Here is a 25415-nt window from a genome sequence, read left to right on the forward strand (position 1 = left end):
ATTACGTTTTATCAATTGTTCCTGTAATCTGATCAAAATAGATAGCAAATTAATTAGAATCATCCTTTCATAAGCTTATATTGATTACTCCTAGTTCTATTACCAGACTTAATTTAATATGATGCTTTATTTTTTATTGCTTTCAAAAGGTAATTTGTTTAAAAATTTATTCAGACTTTCCAAAGACGCATGTATGTACCATACATGTACAGAAGTCACTCTTGCACATGAGCATTTTGTGCACGTGGGAAAAATAGTGAGAAAAACCTTTGTCGTTGTTCTTCCTTAGGCACCTCTTAAAAACAGAAACGCCATGTACCTAAGGGGAGGCAGGGCTCATTTCTAGAATTCCCAGACTAATTCAATCCAGTACTTTAGTAGATATATGGACTCAAATGATGAAATGAACCGATCTGCTTAAGCATGTGCTTAAATGCTGTACTGAGTTGGATATTCAGCTTCTAGATTCGTAAGACTTCCCAGAATTAAACCCCATATTTCCTATTTATAACTACAGGATATATCAGACTATTTTCATAAGCAAGGACAAAGCCAATTCTCAAGTCAACAGGCCAAATTCTGATTGCAGGTGTATCTCAGAGAGCCCATAGTCACTCCTAAGACATATCATTTTGCATAAGCAGAAATGAGAGCCCAGACTAGCCCAGGAGAAGCTGTGTATACTTACTTACAGGGGCAGAACACCTGATTTTGTTCTTTGAAATGATGAAAAGCTATGTCAGAAAGTGAGTACATGAGACCAAGAAAATCAAATCAAGTCTTAATATCTTGGAGACAATACTTCATTTTTTTTAAATATCCATTAAAATTGAAAGAGAAATATAATGTTCAGATACTTAAATATGCTGTGGAGTTTTTTGGCTTTTCTAAAGATGTCCATTGATTTTCTGTAGCTATACATGCATCCTAAGGATAATTTTTAAATAAAAATGTTTACTCTAGGTCTTCAGCCATCTTAAGTATAAACTTAAAGTGGCATGTAGAAGCTAGCTGAAGAAGGTGAAGGTGAAGAACAGCATTGGAATGATTGAATCTTTAAGCTAACCATATAATCAACTACCCATAGAAACGTTGCTAAAGCCAACATATTCAGCGTCAGGAATTGTATGGGATGGAATGAATAAATATCTCAATGTCTCTACAGCTACCAACGAAAACATAAAAAAAAATACTTGCAATGCATTCATATCACAAATGTAACTATGTCTATCCAGTGTAGCTCTTATTTCCATCTGCCCTTACTACAATTCTTCCCTTCTAGTAAAGAAGAAAAGCACTTTGGGTCTGGTTGAAATATTTATTTCTGAAATCTACTATAAAAAAGGTTGTTAACTTTAAAAGATCACTGTTAAGGCTTCTAAGGATCTCAGCTGAGGTCAAGGGAGGTGATCCTTCCTCTCCGTGTGACACTGGTGAGGCACACCTGGAGTGCTGGGTCCAGTCCTGAGCTTCCCAGCACAAGAGATATGGAAATACTCGAGCAGTTCAGCAAAGAGCCACAAAGATGATTAAGGGACTGGAGCATCTGACATAGAAGGAGAGACTGCAAGCGTGGGCCCTGTTAAGCCTGGAGAAGAGAAGGCTCAAGAGGTTCTTGTAAATATTTAAAAATACTTCATAGAGGGCAGTAAAGGAGATGGAGTCAGACTTTTCCCACTGGTGACCATTGGCAGGACAAGAGACAACGGGCACAAACTGAAATACAGGAAATTCCACTTAATATAAGAAAACAACATTTTTATTATTATTATTATTTATTTTTACTGTAATAGGCATCAAGCATAAGTTCCAGAGTTTGTGGAGTCTCCATCCTCTGAGATATTCAAAACCTGACTGGACATGGCCCTCAGCAACTGGCTCTAGTTGATCCTGCTTTGAACAGAGTGTTGGACTAGACAATCCCCAGAGGCACCTCCCAATCCCAGAAATTCTGTGATTCTGTGAACAAAGTTTAATCTGTATTTTTGTGCTCAGATCCTCCATCAAGATTCAGCTGTCTAGCCAGGAACAGGACTACAATACCCAGGTTCTCAGTCTGCTACAGCCTTCTGCAACTGAACTAACATGCAGGACTGGTGCCCAACCAGACCTGAACAAGCCAGTTCAATAACATTTTCAAAGATGAGATGAAGGAAAATTATAAAAAGATTAATCATTCCAGTTTCTTTTATTACTTTCTAAGAAAAAAAACTTCTATTTCATTTTTATTACTACTTCTACATCCTAAATTTGTCTGTGTTTTAGGAGGAGATAAAGCTACTTCTTCCCATTTTTCTTACACACTTTGTTATTCAGAAAGCAGTGCTGAAAGAGATTTTTGTCCCTAAAGCAAAGTGAGCTTTTCTTGGAGAGATATTCAGCCATATTTGGAGTGAAAGCCAAGTGGTTTACTGTAGTATCACAGAGTCAGAAGAGCTTTGTGAAACAGCAATGGTTTCTGGATGGCCAGGGTTAACATGACATATATCTTTTAAGTCTGTTGTGGCTCAATGGAAACCAAGGGACAAGTCAGACACCGAAGAACAGGATCTGTATATACCACCAGGTCTCACGTCTGATAGAGTGTGTAAGTATTAGTGCTTTCATACAAAATTGTAAAGGTGTATGGAAATGCCACTTCTGCAACAAATGTAACTGAAATCAATCAGGGCTTGGGCACAGTTGTGACAGAAGTTAGAAATCCTCACATTTTACTTAGACACCCAAATTTAGCCTCTGTGTTCCTATGAATCCAGCATTCAATAAGGAATATAACAATACAGAAGTAAGGATTGCTTCTACTGCTTTTTTATAGTAATATGTGACAGTGTTGCATCAACGGTGCTGTTTCCAGATGTACTGGTAAGCATGTTTATAAATGTTGGTTTAGGAGTAACTTTTCAAATATTTAAGCAGATGGGGCATCTGCTTCTATAAAGTCTGTAAAGAAGGTGGGGTGTTAATAAAGACTTCATTATTGGCTCAGCAATTGTGAGAAAGATTACTGTTGCTTGTAAAAGCAGTAAACATTTTGAGAGGTGCAGTATGCATACGGATGGTGAAACGTTTCCAAACGTTTGTCTCTCTCATCATTAGACTGTATTAGCAGCGTAGCAAAATAGGAGCTCTCTATTAAAGAGGCAGGAGCAAGGCAGGGTAAAATATTGGAAGAAAAGCCACATGGCAGTGATCATGGTGAATAACTCTAGCTGTAGAATTTCATTAAATGAAATTAACTTTACAGTCACAATAAAATTGGAAATAGTAAAGGCTATGTTCTTTCTGGAGAGAAAACCCTAGTTTTTTCAGGTTTAGACAAAATCACGTAGGCATTTGAAAGTGTCTGCAAATGTTCTATTAAGCCCTGAAGTTCAGCTACAATGAACCATGAAAGAGGAGTAGAAATCTACATATAGATGTAATGTAAGGTGTAATTGTATTAAAATTACATGAGATCTATGAATCTACGTGTCGGTGTGCATGTGCACAGCTGCAAGTCCCAGGAGGGGAAGCTTCAAGGACATCAGTCTTTATTGCTAAAGAATGTGACATATATTAGTTTACTATTCCTCTTATATTGTTAGCTTGCTATTCACTTTGCCACTGTTGCCCTCTCCTGCATTAAATGTAATGATTGCAATGAGAATATTGCCAACACTTTTGTCTCCTTGCAGCTCCAACACTTGCAATCTCTTATGTGAACTCCTATTTAATCGCAGTGTGCTCTCTCTTCACATACAGTTGTATTCAGCATATTTTTAGAATTCCTAATAAAAAATTATCACCCTTAAAGGCTTGGACATCTAAATTGGGACAGCAATGGTTTCTGGATTCCACCCCCAGCCCTGTTCTGCTGTTCAGAAAAATAGCGTGAGATCATTGTTCTCTAAATATGTAAGACATGGCATGGTCATTTAGGTGTTCATCTGGATTATTCACCAAAACACTGTTATTAATATTAGTATGATTTGCATAGCAATAACAATTAGTTTTGAGTGACTTCTCTCAGAAAGAAGTATTTAGTTTACACCTGAAACGTGCATACAAAGCGAATGGAGGTTTTGGTCATGAGGCAAAAGGACAGGGAGTGTTTGTCAGGCAATGTTCTTATTTATAAACACTCTGATTTCTACATCTAAAACAATGAATAAACTAATCAAGGTTGTACCACCACTTGAGTCACCTGTAATCCTCGTTGCTTTCCATACCGGATAGTTCCTCAAGGCAAAGGACTGAGTGTTCAGGAACTCCACATTAAAGTGTATAAATATATATATATATATATGTATGTGTGTGTTTATATATACATATATATATGGGTGTATATATATATATATATATATAAAATTTCTTTTTATATGCAGACATGTGAAGCCTGTGTTCATTTGTCTTCTGGGCTACTGTTTTCCCTCAAATATCAAAATCTCTTCTAATCTTGAAGATTTGGATTATAAATTCTTTGGATCAGGAATTTTCTCTTATTCTATTATTATACCTATAACAAGGTAATTTCATATTAGTATAGCCTTTGTACGCTACCAAAAAAAAATTAATCAATCAATGACATTTTATGATACTATTTTTAAGCCTTTTTATACCACAGAATGTACGCTACACTTTTTTCTCTTAACTTACAACTTCAGAATCAGCATTCTCTTTATAACTGAAACTGAGACTAGATTTTAGATATTTCATACCCTGTATGGGGACAGCCTTTTCGATTATTCATCTGATAACACCATCTTTCTCTTAGCACACTGTTACTGCCAGCCTTTTGCTTTGCCATAAACAGCATAAATAAGCATAAGAATACATGCCATTGTGCTGGGTTTAATTATTATTAAGCAAGGGATTGTTGGCTTTCCTGCCCTTTTCAGAATGAACAATCACAGGAAAGGTAATCTTTTCCCAGGCAATCAGTTTTGTTATTCTCAAATAGATTAACTAGGAGAAGGACTCAGTGGAGCAAGCTGTGAAACTGATTATGGAACAGTAAGGCTTGAAAGATTCCTGAGAGCCACGGTCAAATATAAAAATGTACATGGAGTAAAAATGAGAATAAGCCAAAAACTTTATTAAGGGTGCGTGAGAAAAACACGAAAGAGGCACAGCAAATAGAAAGCTCTTGTGTTCACTCAAGCAAGCCAAAATCTGAATGTGAGGATGGTGAAACCATAGAAAGACATCATACCACTCTCCACTACATCAGCAGTTTGCTGAATTTTTTCATCCTTTTTGTACTACTATGCTCTCAGGTAGATTTCACATAGAACCCATGTGTTTGAGAGGAAACTGAGGGGAGTATGTGCAGGGGAATATATGCTGTATTTTTAAACCACAATGGAAACCTTGTAGGACTGGGAAGCCTTTAGGCAGAGCACTAGAAAAAAGAATAGCTTAAAAAAGATTATGTTTCCTTTGGGTTAAGAAAGTTTCTCATTCATTGTGAAAGAAAGTGACCTTTTTCTGCCTGATAATGTGTTATCTCCTATTACTGTGAATTTGTGGATGAGCAGTGTGGTGATAGGGAATCATCAGTCATGCAGGTGGTCTTGGTGACTTGTAGTGCTATTTTAAAAGATTATCCACAGATTGTCAGCATCAGTGATGCCCCTTAATGAATAACTGACTTGGAAAACATGAGTATCATCAGAAGCTCCAAATAATATTGTGTAAGTTAATTAGCATCCTGTTATAAAGAAACTCTTCATTGCACTTTATTTTTATGTGGGTCATAAAAATAGAATATGAAGATATGTAAAATCTGTGACAAACCCTGGGGGATGCAGCCATGCAGTGACCCTAATTATTACTAAGGAAAGCCTCACAATATAAAGCGATGGTGAAGAAGATAGGAGGCAATACCTTATATAGCAACTAGGTCACCCAGGCTTCTTAGAAGACAACAAAGGTGGTGGGCTGCCTCAGCTGCCTGAAGCTCCATGTCCTCAATAGTGTCCCATGCAGATTTATTTGAATGTTCATGGACAGTTTGCCAAAGGGACCTTTGTGGAACCCTCGTAAGACATTGGCCTCCATGAGGTCCCTTCAGAATTGCCACAGCAGTGACGGTAAGTAGGGAACATCACAACTGTGAGAATTCAGTGACAATCTATTTTTTCTCAGTCATCTTACACCACTTACATGCAAAAACAGGTAGAGTAATATAGTAGAAGATGCTCTAAACCGGTGGAAAAGAAGGAACAACTCACTGAGGTGAAGAACAAAGTCACAGCAGAAACGTTTAGAAAATAGAATAGAAAATAAAATAGAAAATTTACAGCAAAAGTTACCATCACAAGTCCACTCATCTGGCTTTGCTATCTGGTTGCTGAGCAACATGTTCATTCGTAGCAATCACTGAGCTTGATTAAACATGGTTTGTCTCTTTGCTGGAGGTGATATAAAGATTTCTCAGTCCATAATTAAGAGACAGCCAAATGTTGAAAAATACACAATAAACCAGCAGACTTCACCTGAAATTCAATTTATTTCATACCCTCTGACAATAATTTCTATAACCAAGTGCTAGAGGTTTGGTCAATCTTACTTCCTTACTTCATGCTTTGCAACTCAATAATGCTGCTATATAGGGAAGTGATAATTATAGCACTTGAGAAGCACTTTTTATTTCCAAGGCTCTATTCAAAAGCTAATTACTAAAAAGTGATGTAGCCTGACCCCTCTGGCTGTATATCCCGGCAGGGCTACACTCAAGGGACAATTCTGGGAGGTTAGCAGCCCTCACATTCTGTCCTGAACTGTGCCACAGATTTCCTGAATGAGTCTTGTGAGATAACTTAGGTGCAAATTTTGCTGATCCTAGTCAACATTCCGTCTAAACAATTAACTTACAATTACTTCATGATGATTTCATTAGTCCATCTGACTAACACTGTACTGTGTGCATAGCCTTATTGAGGGATCCTCATGGTGAACAGAGTAAAATAGCAATAATAAAAAGATACAGAAAGAACAAAAAAAAATTGTCATTGGAGATTAATACATTTTTTACTCCAAATGATAGTGAACAGAGTAAAAATATGTTTTTCAAGACTTTTCAGCCTGAAAGTATTTCCTTAAAACTTTGAAGTATTCACAGAGATAGTTCCATAGTCATTAACTGTGGAAAACCATCTGCATTGATTTTATCTTATTATAGCACAAAAACAGAAGACACATAATAATTAGGATATAGATAGAAAAGATTTAATGTCAGCTGCATGATATGGCCTCTTGGTTAGCGTTCGCAATCTTGATACAGTATAGTAAGAGACTCATCTAGTACCTGTAAGTTAAGCCAATAGATAATGTTCCTTTGTCCTCAATACTGGAAAGAAAACATAATATCTACATGTATTCTCAAAAAACACTTTGATGTCTAAACCATCAGCAAAACTCTTTTCTCTTTCCATGTGTTAAGTGCCTTCGAGTATTTCTAATGTTGTCTGAGGAAAGCCTACAAAATTGTGGGACTACTTATAGTCACATTAAAGATTGGGAAATGCCTCTTTCTAAGAGAAACAATGTATTGTCAATTATTCCTATGAAAATAGTGAAGCCCTGTTGTACATGGGATATAAAGGTAATATTTCTAACAGCATTGGCCAGTCTGTATTGTCTGATAATAGTTTTAATAAATTAACATATGAGGTTTTGTAATTTTGAAAAGTTGTGGAGGTTTGGTGTCTGGCTGGGTTTTGGTAGCGCAGGAGGAGGCTACAGAGGTGCCTCCTGTAAGAGACTTCAGAAAGCTCCCCCGGCTCCAATTTTGGACTCGCCTGTGGGCAAGCCCAGACCAATGGCGCCTCGGTGAATAACTATTTAAGAGTGAAATAAGCGGTTCTACTTTGTTTCGTCTGTGTTGGTGAGCTGGAGAGAGAAGTGGGATGGGAGAGAGAGAGCCCTGCGGACACCCGGGGCAGTGAGGCAGGAGAGGGGGAGCTGTGCCGGAGCAGAGGTTCCCCCGCGGCCCGCGGTGGGGGGGCGGCTGAGCCCCTGCAGCCCCTGGAGCCCCGCGGCGGCCCAGAGGTCGCCCTGCAGCCCGCGGAGGGCCCCGGGCCGGAGGGGCAGGGCCCGGGCCCGGAGCAGAGCGTGACTGCGGCCGCGCTGGAGCCGCCCGTCGGCGGGAGGGCGGCAGCCCCGGGAGGGACCCGGCTGGGGGGTTCTGGGGAGCTGTGGCCCCGCGGGAAGGACTCGCGTTGGGGCGGCGGGAGGAGGAATGTCTGCCGGGAGAGGGACCCCGCGGTGGGGCAGGGGAGGGCTGCGAGGGCCCCTCTCCCTGAGGGGGAAGGAGCAGCGGAGACACCTTGTGCCGGACGGGCTGTGATCCCCATTCCCTGCTCCCTGCGCTGCTGGGGGGGGGGAAGAGGGAGCAGAGCTGAGCCCGGGAAGACCGGAGGGGTGGGGGGGAAGGTGTGTTGTGTTTAAGGCCTGGTTGTATCTCTCGTTATCCTTGATGGTGGTGGGTGTTTGTATTAAATGGAGGTTGTTCTCCCCAAACTGAGTCTGTCCGTTGCCCATGACCATAACTAATGAGTGAGCCCTCCCTGTCCTTTGTCTTGACCCTCAAGCCCTTTTGGTTGTATTTTCTCCTCCCCATCCCTCAGGGGACTGGGTAAGGGTGAGCGAGGGGCTGCTTGGTGCTTTTGTTACTGGCTGGGTGGGCTCAAACCAGGACAGAAGTTTAAAGGTACACTTGACCAGCCTGATGGGGTTTTTTTTATTTATACTAAGATATTCTCCAATGTAAGAAACTTTGTTGCATTTTCAGTTGTCTTTCTGTAAACTGTGTGAAAAATGTGGGAGATATGAGTGTGGCTGTTATACCTCTCTTTATGATTATTGTTCTGCTGTTTGTTAAGAAAGAATAATAGATTAACTCAGAACTGGATGATTTTGTATTTCTGTACAAAGTCGGAAGATGGTTTTAGGTAACACTAATTATCAAAATGTACAGGGATAACATAGCTTTCAGACCTTGCACATTGTACCTCTGAATATACCTTCACACCCATAAAAAAAGGTGTAAAGAAAAGATAACTTCTGAAAAACTCAGCTCCTACAAATATTAGGAAGAGACTATCTCTGGAGAAAAGCAGACTGCTTTGCCATACTGACTGTTTTAATATCTAGAATAAATCAGACAGATCTGGAAAGTAATTTTAAGATGTGTGAAGTCTTTTAGTAATTTTTACTGCCTTTCTATCCGGTTCCTATATTCTTAGAGGAAAATAAATTCTTATTTAAGAGGAATTTATTCTGTACTACTGCAAGGACCTAGCAAGCAAATCTCCCTTCTGAAGGGAGATTTCTGATTGTCACCGAGGCAGATGGCCTTCTGAAAAAACATGACCAGCAGAGAAGGTCACAGTGCTATGAAGACCCAGACTTTGGATGGTATGAACAAAACTGAGATTTCACCCTAAAGTAAGTGAAGGAAGAACCTGTGAAAAACTAAATGATACCTAATGAGGTAAGTCTAAACTGGTCACAGAACTCAAGGAAGTGATTGATAGACCCTGCTTTGTTCAAATACGAAAACGATGTGTCAGGATTAGTGGCACTGAGTCCAGCTGGAGGCCTGTGGCTAGTGGCACTCCCCAGGGGTCAATACTAGGTCCAGTCTTGTTCAATATACACAACAATGACCTGGATGAAGGGACAGAGAGCACCCTCAGCAAGTTTGCTGACGATACAAAACTGGGAGGAGTGGCTGACACACCAGATATGCTGTCCTGAGACCTGGACAGGCTGGAGAGCTAAGCAGAGAGGAACCTAATGAGGTTCAGCAAGGGCGAGTGTAGGGTCCTGCACCTGGGGAGGAATAACCCCAGGCACCAATACAGGCTGGGGGTCGACCTGCTGGAGAGCAGCTCTGTGGAGAAGGACCTGGAAGTTCTGGTGGACAGCAAGTTACCCATGAGCCAGCAGTGTGCCCTATGTGGCCAAGAAGGCCAATGGTATCCTGGAGTGTACCAAGAAGAGTGTGGCCAGCAGGTCGAGGGAGGTTATCCTCGCCCTCTACTCTGTCCTAGTGAGGCCACATCTGGAGTGCTGTGTCCAGTTCTGGCCCCCTCAGTTCAAGAGAGACAAGGAACTACTGGAGAGAGTCCAGCAGAGGGCTACTAGGATGATTAGGGGACTGGAGCATCTCTCTTACGAGGAAAGGTTGAGAGACCTGGGTCTGTTTAGCCTGGAGAAGAGAAGACTGAGAGGTGATCTTATCAACACTTATAAATATCTAAAGGGTATCAAGAAGATGGGGCCAGACTCTTTTCAGTGATGCCCAGTGACAGGACAAGGGGCAATGGGCTCAAACTGGAACACAGGAAGTTGCATCTGAACATAAGGAAAAACTTCTTTCTTTGAGGGTGTCAGAGCACTGGAACAGGCTGCCCAGGGAGGTTGTGGAGTCTCCTTCTCTGGAGATATTCCAAACCCACCTGGGTGGTCCTATGTAACCTGCTCTGGGTGAACCTGCTTTAGCAGAGGGCTTGGACTAGATGATCTCCAGAGGTTCCTTCCAACCCCTACCATTCTGTGATTCTGTAACCATGCCCTCCCTCTGGAGGTATATGGAAGAAAGACTTTGAATCATGAAACATAAAATACAAAGTACTCAAAGGACCAAATAAGCCTACTAGCATCTTGCACTACACAATGAAGCCAATGTTATCACTCATTTGGTACTCTGGAGTTGCTGGTCTTTCGTTCCTCCTTTTGCTGCCACTGGTATGTTCGTATCACAACAATTTCCACTTCGCTGATGCTCCTTATTAGAACTGAGGAATCATATAACAGCCCAGGTTGAAAGGGACCTCGAAAGATCGTCTGGTCCCACCTTTCATGGGAAATGGAGCTTAGATGGGATTATCTAGTACCCACACTGTCCAATCGCATCTTGAAACCTCCAGTCATGGGGACTCTACATTCTTCCAGTGTTTGATTGTTGTCACTGTAAATGAATTCATTCTTATATCAAGATGAAACCACTATCCCGGGCAACTTCTACCCATTGCTCCTTGTCTTCTCCATGTGGCTGCTTGTGAAGAGAGAGCCTCCATCCTCCTTGTAGCCACCCTTTAAGTACTGGAATACTGTGATGACGTTCCCCCTGAGCCTTCTCTTTTGCAGAGAGAAAAGCCCTAATTCCTTCAATCTTTTTCCCATACAGCAGGTTCTCCAGTCCTTTGATCATCTTCTTGGCCCTCCTTTGGACCCTTTCTAGTCTGTCCACGTCTTTCTTGAATTGTTGGGACCAGAACTGAATACAATACTCCAGGCGCAGCCTCACAAGCGCCGAGTCGGCTGATCACATCTCTATCCCAGGTAATAATGCCCCTGCGGATGCAGCCCAGCATTGATTTGCCTTTGCTGCTGCAGCAGAACACTGCTGACTCATGTTCAGCTTGTTGTCCACCAGGACCCCCATGTCCCTTTCAGCAAGGCTGCTCCCCGCACAGACCCTAGCCTGTGTTGAGCTATTTGGTTATGTTCTCTCAGGTGCAGGACTTTCCACTTCTCTTTGTTGATCCTCATACTGTTCTTGCTAGCCCACTCTTTCCTGCCTAGGTCTCTCTGTAAGATCACTCTCCAATCTGATGTGTCCACCTCACCACTCAGTTTGGTAGTGTCACCAGCAAACTTACTGATGCTGCTTTCAGTCCCATCATCCAGATCATTTATGAAGGTGGTGAACATTGATCACCACAACCTGTTAGGTAGTTTCCTATCCATCTTGCAGACCTATGTCTTGCTAGTTGGTCTAGGAGGAGTTTTATACTTCTAGAAGAAATCTTAGAGTTTTCTAAATCTCAGCCTTCTTGCATACTGGGTATTAGGCAGTATATACTGCCAAGGCTAATGCTTGCATTCATAACTAAAGTGAACTTGAAAAACTAACTGCTATTTGAAGCCATCATTGAGATTGGACCCTACGGTTTTCCAAGTGAGGTGGTGCTTTTTTTTTTTCTCCCTGGAGAATTTTTTCAAATGCAGGAAAGGCACACACATTTCTTAGTTTGCCATATGCTTTAATGTTCACTAAAATTAGTTTGGAACAAAAACTGGCTAGAAAACACAATTTCTACTGTGTCTGAAGAGTAATATCCCTGCTTGTAATGAGCAAAATCCAATCTTTACAATCAGTTTACACTCTGTTGCTCTGTATGACACATATGGTAAACTGATGTAGCCTTAAATAAATACCAGTAGTAATAGTAAGGGGAAAAGATCCATAGGAGAAGAGACACGTTACAGCATGGTTCTGCCTTACTCTTAATTTGAGATGCTGATTCAACGTTAGTCACTAGTGTAAATAAGCCATGTGACTAGCCAGTCACAGAAGGCAGAGCTGGGCATAACGGCAACTAAATATCACAGAGATGAAGTGCAAACCAAGTTCACATCCAGAGCCAAAGTGAATACAAACTCATAGCAAAGCCTCTTAAGCAGTAATATTATTGTTAACTAATGCCTTAGAAAAAGTTGTGCTTGCGTACATCTATTCAGTTCCTGGGTGGGTGAAGCATGATCAGTTTGTGATCTTTGTTTCTTCCATACTGCACTGCAGTTTAGACAAAATTAAATACATACTATGCAGAGGTAGGTACCTTTGAGTGATGCCATTAGCACAGTTTGGATTCTAGTCACGTAAGTGTCCTTACACAACTTACTTATTCTTAGATGTTCAATAAACTACATGTTAGATCACTTTAGAAATACAAGGTTATGTTTGATGATACACTGCTCAAAATACAACATTTTCCCATGAGAAATGAGTTAATAAAGATGCTTTGATGGCACAGCTCTGTGTCAGACACTTGGATTGTGGTTTCTAAGTTTGCATTTGAGAAAAAAAAATACCAGAGACTTTTTTTCAGATCATTGGTAAGGTTAAATTGTGTATTAAAATAGACATGACTTGTAGTATTACCTTGGACTGGTTTTCCCTACACAAGTTAGACAGAACTATAATTAATAGTGATCTAGAAAACTTGGAAGTAGTTCAAAGCACTTAATTTAAACATCCATTGTCTGACAAGTTAGACATAAAACTTTCAAATGAAAAACCATTTGGAGAAATTCACATCTAGAAAATTTGTGTTCTGTTCTTCCGTGAGTAGTAGTATGGTATATCATTGAGGTTTTATATTTGATTTCTAAATTCCATTGTATGTCTTACATATATAGCTGTCTAATGGGATTTCTAAATGTAGATGAAAAGCACAAAGGTGTTCAAATTCATAGGAAATCTTGGACACAGGAGATGTTCTCCAGACTTACAGTAAATTCTTAATTCCACCCACCCCCCCCCATCCAATCTTGGTATGATAGCTGTAAAATGCAGCTGAACTTCTCACAAATATTATTTTTTGCTCAGACTAAGCAGTTAAAACATAAAGGAAAATAGCCACAAGACACCAAATGAAAAACGTATGTGAGCCTAAGTATATTAAGCACACCTAACAGTTACTTCAAATTAAAGCAAATTTTTTTTTCTGTCAACCGGGTAATTTAAAGAGAAGATGCCTTGAGTCCATGTCAGGTTCTGAAACAAGAAATAACTATGTGATGATAAATTCTAAAGAACGGCAATACTTTCTGATAGCCACAAGTACATGTGGGCTACTATTGAATGACATATTAAGTTTAATAAACATCTTAATTTAAGCATGTTGTTATTACAGCCAGGCTGTAAAGTCAATATTGTGACTCCCTGTTTGCAAGAGGAAGGGAGAGGCGAAGGGAAGGAAAGGCAAAGGCAAGGAAAGGCTAAGGCAAGGAAAGGGGAAGGCAAGGCAAGGCGAAGGCAAGGCAAGACAAGGAAAATATAATGGATAAGAGAGATGAACTGTTACAGGGAGAAATCTTACCTGATGTTATCATAACCACAGAAAAGTATGATCAGATTTAGACACAAGAAAGAAAATCAGACAATTTGAAAAAACTAAATTCCCTGCATATTGCCATATATGTGATGATAGCTCAACCTCTTTCTCAGTCCAACAGGTGGTGTCAGTGCAGTCACCTCTTATTTCACTAACTTACTGATATGAGGAACTAAGACTTCATGTCAGTGATGGAGAATATTTCTCCATAAACAGCTAGCTGCTATCCATTATTCAAAAGGTCAGTTTTCCTGTTTCTATTCTGCTCTTGAAATTTAGATGTTGTTCAAAAGAAGGATAATCAGTGTTAACATATAATATGGGTGAGGTAATTCTTATCTTTACCGCCAGAAATGGAAAGCAAATTGATTTTGGAAGCAATGTTTGACACATGCCTATGTATTTTGATCATTGAACTGAACAGCATAGCAGTCAAAAATATAAAGATTTGTCTAGACAAAGGTGGATTACTTTCAAGTGAGAATAATTAGCATTATTCCATTGTATTAATTGTCTGATATAAACAACTCCTGAAAAGAGAGTGGAGAAATTTCTCTCTTCTGTTTCAGAGACTTATTTTAGAATAGAGTGGATCCCCATCTTAAGAAAAATTCCTTTGCCTTGAATATTGATTTGAAAGGGACCAGCTGTGACTAGACAGGTAATTTTTAGGTAGCTAGTATCAGATGGGATAAATCCTACCCAATAATTAATCACTTCCCACAGTGAGACTTCTTCCATATTAAGCATTAAATACTGTGAATTGTATCCCAAACTCATTTATGTCGTTTCCGGGGTTTATGCTCAATTAAATGAATGACATTATATTTATTGCAAACCAACTAGAAGCCATTATGTTTTGCATCTGGGGACAAATTCTAAAAACCCCATAAATCCTCTCTTCCAGCCTAGGATCCATCTGTTTATGGATAGCCAGAGTCTTTCTAAAACTCCTGAGCCACCCTCTGAGATAAGGTTACCATATGTCTAGATTTTCCATGACACATTGTCTTTTCCAGCTGGAAGTTTTACCATTCAGGATTTTGAACACCTCTATTATTTGCCCAGGAATTCCAAGCATATAGCTGCTCAGTAACAGCTAAATATTTCCTTCTGAAAAATCCTAGTTTGAAATATGGCACGCCTAATTAGGGGAAAACCATCTGTTGTTGCTGTAGTGCTTAGATTTGAGCGTAGCTAGATATATTTATCTGGACAGCTGCAACTTTGCAATTGCTGCACTAATCAATGGATTCTGGCTGCAATTTTTGCAGCAGCAGCAGTTACATTTACGTTTTCTTTCCCAGCTACAGCTGCACCAACAAGAGAATAAAACGAGAAGAACAGCAAGGAAGCAGAGCATCCGGAGGTGCTGATTCACAAGGGACTTTCTTTGGGATCTCTTCACTTCATGTTTAGTGTGTGAGGCTCAGGGAAAAAGGACTCCTCAATAGCTACAGACTTCAAAATGACAACAGGAGGAGCAAACTTGCACCGCTGTGCAAGGCTCCTCTGACATACAGAGCCAGCTAACTGCTGTGAGAATTCATTGTCAATTCACTACAGTGTGACTATTGCCATACTGAGTCTTCCAACTATAGCTTGACACTGGCACTTGCTGCCCAATTTGGCAGAGGCAGATCAGCTGTTGATGTTGTTACAGTGGAAATGAATAAACCTATTAAAAATGTTCTATTGCTGCAAACTGTAAACCTCTAAAACTCAAAAATCTAGTAGTGTTTTGGCACACAGGAATGGACTTATCTAATTGCATTGGCAAAACTGCAGAGATCCACATTTTTATCATTTTTCAGTGTAAGGCTTGAATTTATGACTGGAAACTGTCTTGCTGGAAGAAAACCCTTACTAATGTACACTGTGAAAGTAAATGGCAATGGTATTTCTTTAGGAGCACAAATTGGTTTTCTTTTTTGCAGAAAGACTAATTTGCCACCACAGAAAACAACAAGAGGTATTGATGATGAAACTTCTATCATTCAGAAAAGCTTGCCAACCTGTATAAACCTATAGTTTATGAAGTCTGTTAGTGGATTACAGGGTAGAACAAGTGCCTAAATATTTATAAGATGACAGTAGAATATCCACTTCTCCTCTGATCTTTTTATTTATACCTGCTCTATCTGAGAACTGTCAAGTTATGGGACCTTCTCTTTAAGCATTTCCTGATTGCAGCCCAGCTGGTTATCCATTCCACAAGAAGAAGGAAGGTGGGAGATGTGGGAGATCCTAGAGACTATAAGAATCCTTTCTTCCCATCGTCTTGTTCTAAGCGCAGGCAGAGCAATCCCAGGCGACAGCCACTAATTCCTTGGAGCTTCAGGGAAGAGGGTGAGCTGCTGTGATCTTCTACTCAATGTCCTCCAGTCTTTCTACATTTATGACCATTTTATCCTTCTCTTCCATTCCAGGTCCTCCTTTTTTTTTCTATTCATCATCTGTGATAATCATTTGGATATTCCTCATTTTTCTATTGCTCCAAGGAATGGGCTGATGCCTGTCTTTAGGGGGAAAACCAACAAGGACACAGCTGTAAACAGGAGCATAAAGGAACTGTTGCATAAAGGTTTCTTGCATAAATGGGTACACTGTACTGTCTAGAGGTCTAGACACTGTGATATTCAGTTATCATTTTTCCTAGTCAGAATATATCAGATTAAATCTCCTACCACCCCCTCAAATTCAACAAAATATGAACCTGCACATATACTTCTGTCCCATATAACGCAAAACTGAAGGCAATTTGCTTTTGTCTTTTTTTTTTAACATCAAAATACTTAAACTTTCTAGAGGTTATAGATCATATAATATATTTCTAAGTCTTTACAATGTGTTTTGTAGATAGTTAGTCAATAAAAATGCCTAACAATTGTCAATCATTAGTTTCTCAAAGGCTCCTTTACCTTTAAATCACTGTAGAGATGCTCTTATAAAATATGGCTTGTTTACTATTACTCTTTTATATGTGCTGTAGCTGTCACACCATTACAATTACCTTCTATCTTTGCCATCTAGAAATAAGGAGAAGAACTTATCTCCTTTGTACTGTATGGAAAATAATTACCAGTGATATTCTGTATCATAACTGAAGGAGGATTTTTACATCATAACTTGATTGCTGTGTAATTTCATAAGACATGTATTTAACAATGCATATTACAAGAATTTATATATGCTACCATTATGATGTTTCTTTAAATTTCAGAAATGAGTTCTTCCATCTGGCCAATCACATAACATTTCTAAAACCTTAATAAAGCTCTACTGAACAACAAAATATTTTTATCAGCCAGATATAATGCACAGCATCACAGTAACCTGTTTGGAAAAACAGTTCCAGCATGTCCTTTCTAACATGATAATGAAAAAAAAGTGATTAGCAATAACAGTCAAATCCCACTAGATTTGAAACCTTATTTATTTCAGATTAGCAGCTGAAATTTCAGATATTTATCTGAATTTAGTCAATCTATTCAAACATAATGAGCAGTGATAATAAAACCCTCCAGTCTGCAGTTCAGTCAGCTTGGGCAGACTCTTAAACATGCACAGAAACTCCCTGAGAACAGTGGGGTTCCCCGGAGAATCAATGGTCTGACCACATGCATTTTACTGCAGGAAGTGCTTCCTCATGAATTATGCAGGTATCTCTCTTAACCAGAAAACCTTGAAAACAAGTTCTTTTGCAGCATTTACTCCTTGTCCTAATCTCAGAACTGGAAGAAAAGCATTTCATAAGAATGAAAAATGGGAGGCAGCAGACATAGCCAGAACTTGCATACATCCAAGAAGAACCAAGATGTTTCAACTTGAATTGAAAGTGTGAAGAATTCCTTGACTCATGACCAGAAACAAATGGGTTTCAAAAGCCTATGTGAAAAAATGTCACTGAAAGGATATTTTATATTTGCCACTATAACATAAGGGGAGGGGGATCTACATATAAAAACATGATAAACTAGTGACTGGAAAATTGCAAAAATATCCTTGCCATCCCTCAATCATAATTTATTGCCATAAAAGGAAAGGAGTTCCGTATTTCTGCATGATAAGAACAGTGACAAATATAAATACCTATGTTTGTGTAGAAATTCAAAATTAATCAAATTTTGATGCCTGTGGGGGGAAAGAGAATCTATAATGCAGTGCAAACAGTGTCAAAGAAATAGGAACAGCCATGGATCAAATTTCTGGTAAAAAAATTGCCCCTGGGAAATTCAGATGTTTTTTCATGATGGTTTTACATCTTTATGCAATGTAAAGACCCACTCTTCATTGGGTATGTGATCTGTGGCAGCAAAATAAATATCTTCCCATCCCTGATCATTATCTGGTATGGAGATTAAAAAAGAACAGCAAAGCAAACATCTGCAAGAAGACTCTCTCATTTAAAAGATTAACTCTAATATAAAATTACTTTATCTTGTCTTGCAACTATTTGGAAACTCATTAAATTTACAACAGTCACTTCATATGGAAATTACTTCTTTCCCCTGAAGAGACTGTTAACTGTAGTCACGTATTTCATGGTCCGTGATTATATGAACTTGCCCTGCTTCAGCAAAAAGCCTGAAATCTGTACAATATTAATGCAATGACAAGGCCTAAGTATGGAGCTCAGAGTGTCTTTCCTGCCTTTTCTTCATGTCTGCCTAGAGAGAGGCTGACAATGCACGTATTGCCTTGCTAATTGAGCATTAGATTAAGTGGACTGGTGTATTTGTTGACTGGATTTTAGCAAATAAGTGAAAGAAGTAATTGCCATCATAAGCACAGCAACAAATCCGCTTTACATTTTAATTTAATGTGTTTGTATGCGATCTTAATCCTTAGAACAGTTACACCCTACTGTAGCTAGCTATAAATGTAAGGCATAAAGTATCCTTCTAATAGCGTGTCATCAGCATTTGCATTTTCAGCTTGGAAAAAATAATTTTGGAAAGGTTGATACGTTTGGAAATATTACGGTCAATATTTTTGCAAGCTGATCAAATACTGTATTTTCTAGCAAGAAAACTGCAATGACATTGCTTTTTATAAAAGTTGTTAGACAAGAAGGCCAGCACATTTTAAATTGCTGCAATGAAAGGTAGTCATATATTTAGTAAATAAAACTATCCACTTGTAAGCAGCTTTAGGAACCAATATAATATAATGTTTCTGTTCAGTTTTTGCTTGTCAAACCTATTAGAATGAACAGAAGCAAATCCTTGAACTTGAAAGTATTTCTTCAGAGTATTATTACCTTATATCACATAATACTTTCACTAGTGGAATAAGATTCTTAACCTAGTGGTTTAAAAATTGACATTAAGCAGTCTGGCAGGGCAGTCCCACCAGTGGGCCAAGAAGCCCAGGGCAGGCTCAGGCTGGGACCCCAGCCCTGTGCCCAGCCAAGGCCCCACTGACCCCAGCAGGGCTCCCCAGATGGACCCTAGCCCTGCCTCATGGGGAAACCCACTCCTGCTTCTCCCTGACACCGCATTGCACAGCTTCCCAGCATAACTGCTGTTGGGTGCAAAAATTACTTAGATCTTCTATTACAAAATGTTAAGCTCTGTCAAAATACCATCTGGCAAGAATTTACGTTCTTTCATAGGATAAATCTGACCTTTAAACGCCAAGTTAGTATATTCATTTCTGTGGAAGTTAACTCATCATATATTGGTCCCCAGCCGCTCTGACAACTGCTCTAAGAAGCGCAGACGAAACCAGGAACAATACTGGTTTGCAATATAGAATTTGTTGATATAGAACTAGAAAGAATAAGTACAAATTCCCTTTACATAATCAATGAATTTTTTAACAGCACAGTGTAAGAAGAATTGTACATAGAGGAGATGTGTGAATCACTGTCAAGCAAACACACAGGTTGCTGAAACTGAGAAGACAAAGCTTTAGTATTCACTGGCCTCTAAGTACCTTCCCAATACAGACTTGCCTTCTTTGGGAATGGACTTAGTCTGGAAAGCCTGGTACCCAGAACTCTGTCTCCTGAGGAGCTCCCACAGCTTCTGCTAACGTGGAACTGAAACAGGAATGTAACAGTCCAAAAGAAAAATGCTAGTCTGGACTCAAACAAATCAATTATTCCACAGTTCACTTATATCAGATAGAACTGTCCCTGCAAAATTGCAAGCTATGGCCAGCAAGTATAAGGACTCTCTTACTTGGTCTTCATGGAAACACTGGTCAAGTCCTCCCCAAAAGTGAAAGATGTCAAAGATAATCCCCTAATGTTAACAGTTTTAAGCAGCTCTTCCTTCTATAGGAAGATGCTGTCATTATTTTGCTTTTTCTTTGCAGGTGGCTGCCCTTCCTTGACATGATGGTTGCAGTTGCCATTTTGGTTTTGGACCAGTTTTCTAGTTCCCACATTACTATACTGAAATTGTGTTCAAAAATGTGACCCTAACTCTCCTAGGTAGCTTTTAGTTGCTGAGGGGTAAAGGAGAGTTTTATTGTTGTTGCTGCTTTTATGATCTACTTAAATGTAACTATGAAAGGGGCAGAATTTACAGACTATGATTCCCATGCTTCATCCAAGAACAGCAGGTTAGTCACACTATATAGGTAATTCAGGTCTCTGATAGTATTTCATTCCTTCTACCTAAAATGAAGAGTGCCAAAGAATCATCAAGACACATGTTAATGACAATAAATCATTGTATGCTGTCACTGTGCCGCACACAAAATGTTGGTAAAGCATTTTATATGTGGCTTAAAAAAACATGGGATCAAGAGCCTCCTCAGACAGGATGTCAAGTTTTTGAACGAGATATGCTGGTGATGTAAATCAGTATGATTTGCCTCAGACTTTTAGCTAAGATCAGAATGGTTGTTTCTCTTCCAAGTAGAATGCATGAAATCATAATGTTGCATCACTAATTGATTTCTAAAATTTATGATTTATATCTTCTAAGCTTGTGTGGTTGCAAATCTGATTTTAAATTACCCTGGCTATGACAAATGAGTGGATAGACATAGTCAGACAAATCTACTTTTTGTTTATAAATGACCTACTAATAAAATCTACTCCTGTCTTTCATATATGAAACACCCATCCTCACCAATGCTTTTATTATGATGCACGTTTGCACTGTTCCAATGGTTGGGTGGTACTGCACTAATATGTGTATCAGCTCAATACACTTCCTTACCTATTTTAGCTGTCTTGTAAACTAACCTAAGATCCTATTTCTTTCCTCAAGAGGTGTTCCACACAGTGGAAGGATCACATAACATTAATGGACTGAAATATGTATATTTCAACAGTACAATGCTTCTGACTGGCAATGTCTTGCAGAGGATACTTGATGCTGATGTTGCATCAGCAATGAGGCTATCTGGTAAGAAATAGGAAAAGAGAAGCATTGATCATTCACTGTAGTTAATATCTGCACGTACCTAAATAAGCAGCTGATTTAAGAGGCTATTATATATGGAAACAAAATGCTGAAAAAGTATAGAGACTGATAGATGCAAATACAAGCAAACAGGAATATAAGAGAAATGAATAGTGGGGAAAAGTATGTGTCTATATAGACAGGTTGATATGTATGTACATGAACAGGCTTTCACACATGCACACAAATATTGCTTTGAGAGGGAAAATTCAGAATACAATAAAGGCCTACTCATTTATTTAACCTGCAATTTTATACTTACGTAAGCTGTCTATATTTATATACAGTGGAATCACTGGCCTCTAAGTACCTTCCCAATACAAGCTTACCTTGCCAGTTCTCAACCCCTAAAGATCTTGTACAGAGAAGTCTCTTTTGTTGGATGAATACTTAAAGCAGATTGAACCATTGCTCAACATGCAATCAAACCAGACACTTGTAGACTTAATTATGAGCGACAACCCAAGCCAGAACTTCAGTGCTGGCTCACTTCACTCCTTCATCTGTGTACCCTCGGGGATTACAATTCTAATGCCTCTGTCGCTGAGGAAATTACATGATTAAACTAGCTTTCATAGGGAAATCAATTACTCCTCAAATTTTAAGTTTATTTTTACATCCCAGAGCCATCTTTGGGACTTCATATTGAAAAGACACATCTACAACATTATTTAATATCACTTTCATTTTTCATTTTCTGTTCTTGCCCCTCCATAATATCCCCAAAATAGCAGCCTGGGCATTTTTTACTTGACAGTTTAATGTCTCTGATAGGGCTGATGTTATACTGTCGATCTATCTACATGCAGATAACAATTATTTCTGTTTCAGAAATATCATATCCACCTGTGTACTTTACCACTCATTTTGCAATTATTCTTTCAGTCATACTATATGGTATGTGTGTGCACACATGTACATGTGTGTGTTTAGTATACACAGGTATGTAATAAAATTTCATTTCTTGCCTGGTCAGATTTTCTTACGCAGTTCCAATTTATCCTGTCTAATGAGACAACGTCTAGCGGCAGTCATGTTGACAGTAAAAGTAATAGCTTTACAAAAAGAGTAACCTGTTGCTATACATTGGTATATTGAAAAATGGGTGCTCTGGTTTGGAGCACATCTTTTTATTGAGCGACTGCACTCCATGATGGAAGATATGTGTGAGAAGAACATTCCTAATCACCAAATGTTCTGATAAAGAGGACCAATTAATCTTTGTCTATTAGAAACAAGGATAAGAATTAACTCCTATAGACTAGTGTAAAGACAAAGTTCGAATAAAACTTAACAACATTAAAGTTCTTCACAACTCTCTATTCATGCACTGTGCAAATTACTCTGCACTTGTGTCAGCCTATGACATAACAAAATTTCTGAGATTTGGTAGGTCAGTGATGCTGAGAAAAGGTGAAAAATGTTATCCTGGCAGTGACTATCACCTAAACCCAACTGACTAATTGCATTTTGATTAGCTCATCTTTTCTTGTTGTTGTCTTTAGGGAAAGGAAAACCTTAGCACAGCCAGCTCTGGGCGAATGCCAGCTATCGGACAGGAAGCTCAGCTGCGGCTCTGCTTGCCCTAGCCGCTAGTGCACAAAGGACTCAGGAAGCCCAAGAGCTTGTAGCCTGATGTGCAGCAGGTCCTAAGTGCAGCCTTTTAGCTCACCACACAGGTTGTTGAGAAGCTCTTGGTTCATTAACATTATGGTCCTAGTCTTTACATACTAGACAGATGCAGAGTGCTTCTCTCTGGCCATCAATGCCACACGCAAAACTCTTTCACTCACTTGCTGTGAGCATACTCAGTCTTTCAACAAACTACGAATGATGATTAAATGCTGCATATTTCTGAGCTCAGAATGAAGTCAGCTAATGGGAAATTTAAAATCTCTTGCAATACTGAGCTTGTCATCCTCTTTTACCATTATCTTCAAAGAAAAATCAAAAAAATCCAAGAAATTCACTCTTTTGCAATATGTAAGATAGGTGTTTGAGGGATTATTTAGGTAACAATATTACTGAGGGATTAAAAAGATAGACCATCAGCCTAAAACATCTATTAAGATTAGATGCAGTACAATCCACAGGTGCAATTCATTTCAGATGCATGAAGTCAGTAATCAAGCTGTATGCAAGGGAAGCCTGGAGGCCGTCAGGTGCTTCAATTGATCCTACCAACCCACTACCTAAACTGCAGGATACAGAGCTCCCCCGGATCCATAATCTCCTACATCCAGACTAGAGACAGTAGCAGCCCTGGGACAAATGGACTTGTGCAAACCTGCCTCTCTCGACCTCCCTCATGAAGTCCTTTCGCCTGTGCCTCTCCCTGGAATGCACAGAGACCTGCACACGGAAACCTAACAGACCCTGGAGGGTATAGCATTACCCTTCCTACCAGCAGACATTTTCAGCTAAAAGAATTATTCTCAATTGTGGGGTAACACAGGCCTTTTTTATAAGCTAACAAATTCTTTAGCGTGGATTAATAATGCAGAAATGTTGAGAGAGTGGAAATTTTACAGTGTCTGAAAAATCTTATTGGTACTATAGATTTACAGACAATACTAGGGACGTTTTTTTGAAGCCTAGGTCGTATGAACAGGGATATTAGCCTCAATCAATGCCCACCAACCTTTTGACTTATGAATAATATTTTTTTCTCCAATATTTAGTTAAAAATATTTAAGTCGTATTTTAAAAGCATCATCAGTCACCAAAAGAAAAAACTGTCCACCGTTTTTTTCCTTTCACTGACGTTAGAGAGTACCATTTTGGATGCACTACTACAGTTTCATCTAAGTTTTGCTTACAAATCACAGCAAAATTCACAGGAGCCTAAAAAGAAAATCCCTGTCATGTGGTAAGCCCTAGTCAATGGTATGTCATCCACTCTAGGTCTCAATTTAGTTTAAAAAGGCTTAACAACTGTCAATTTGAAGAAACAAGTTTGGAATAACAATGACCATCTCATCCTGTTTATTGATTTTAGCCATTTTATTATGTTTTATCCAGTGTGCTAAAATTCAGAGCCTCTCCAGTAGCTTTCAGATATATCTACAGAAAAAATTTATCACAAGGGGGTGGATTTAGAATAGACTTTTCCTGGCTAACTAATAACAAAAATAAATGTTCGGCAGCAGTTGGTTCTCCTTATTAGAAGCATTGTCAGCTATGGAGCTATAAAATAAAGATTACAAATAGTCAGTTTAAAAAGGTTTTTCTTCAATACAAAAGCAGAGGAAGGGTCTGGTCTTGGGATTGACCTGATTTTCTGACCTTTTTCTCAGTAATTGAACTCTCAATGTAGGAACACTCATGACTTTCACTTAAATATCATGATAAATTAGTTTCTCATTTTTCTATTCACTGTATGTTTGCATTCCTTGTTTTATTCAAGTTTTCTTTGTGCCATCAGACATCTCAATTTTTTTTCCTGATTTCAATGTACATCTTCACTCACCCACTGATGTCTCGTCATTTCCACAACACCTTATACAAGGGCAGAGTGCAATAGAAATTTCATTATTCCTTTAACACAAAAACTGAACTGTTTTGGGCAGTTTGGTTTAACAGCAGAGGAGAAGGACTGGCAGCTTTGAGAATAAACTGACAAAGTCACAGTGACAGAAGTGAAAGTCCCTGGGAACAAGGAGCCAAACAGCAGGAAAGTCAAAACCAAGAAAACAACAGTTCCAACGTTTTCCCAAATCAGGAGTGGAGGTGGAAAAAAAGGAATAATACAAAAATTCGCATCTGCTAAAAGGGGTTAACTTTCTTCTTTTATAGCACCTATGTGAAATCGACGGTATAATATCAGCTGAATGCAGCAGTTATATGTTTGCCATTTAGGATTTATGTCATATTGTGTCCTATCTATCAGCTTGGGCTTGAGAGCAGCTGCTACGACATAAATCACCACCAAATGTTTTCGTAAAAAGTGGGAAGCATTTATTCTTTTTCTTTCTTTATTTTGGGGGAGTGAGGGGAGCTGTGAGAAGAGAAAGCAGATGGGATTTTAAAAAAATTAAAAGAAGAAATTGGTCTTTGACATTTTGTATTGTTCCCATCCTTCAGAAAACAAGTGTTTGTA

This window comes from Leptosomus discolor, chromosome 1 (assembly GCF_034619465.1).
Source record: "Leptosomus discolor isolate bLepDis1 chromosome 1, bLepDis1.hap2, whole genome shotgun sequence".
In the NCBI taxonomy this organism is placed as follows: Eukaryota; Metazoa; Chordata; class Aves; order Leptosomiformes; family Leptosomidae; genus Leptosomus; species Leptosomus discolor.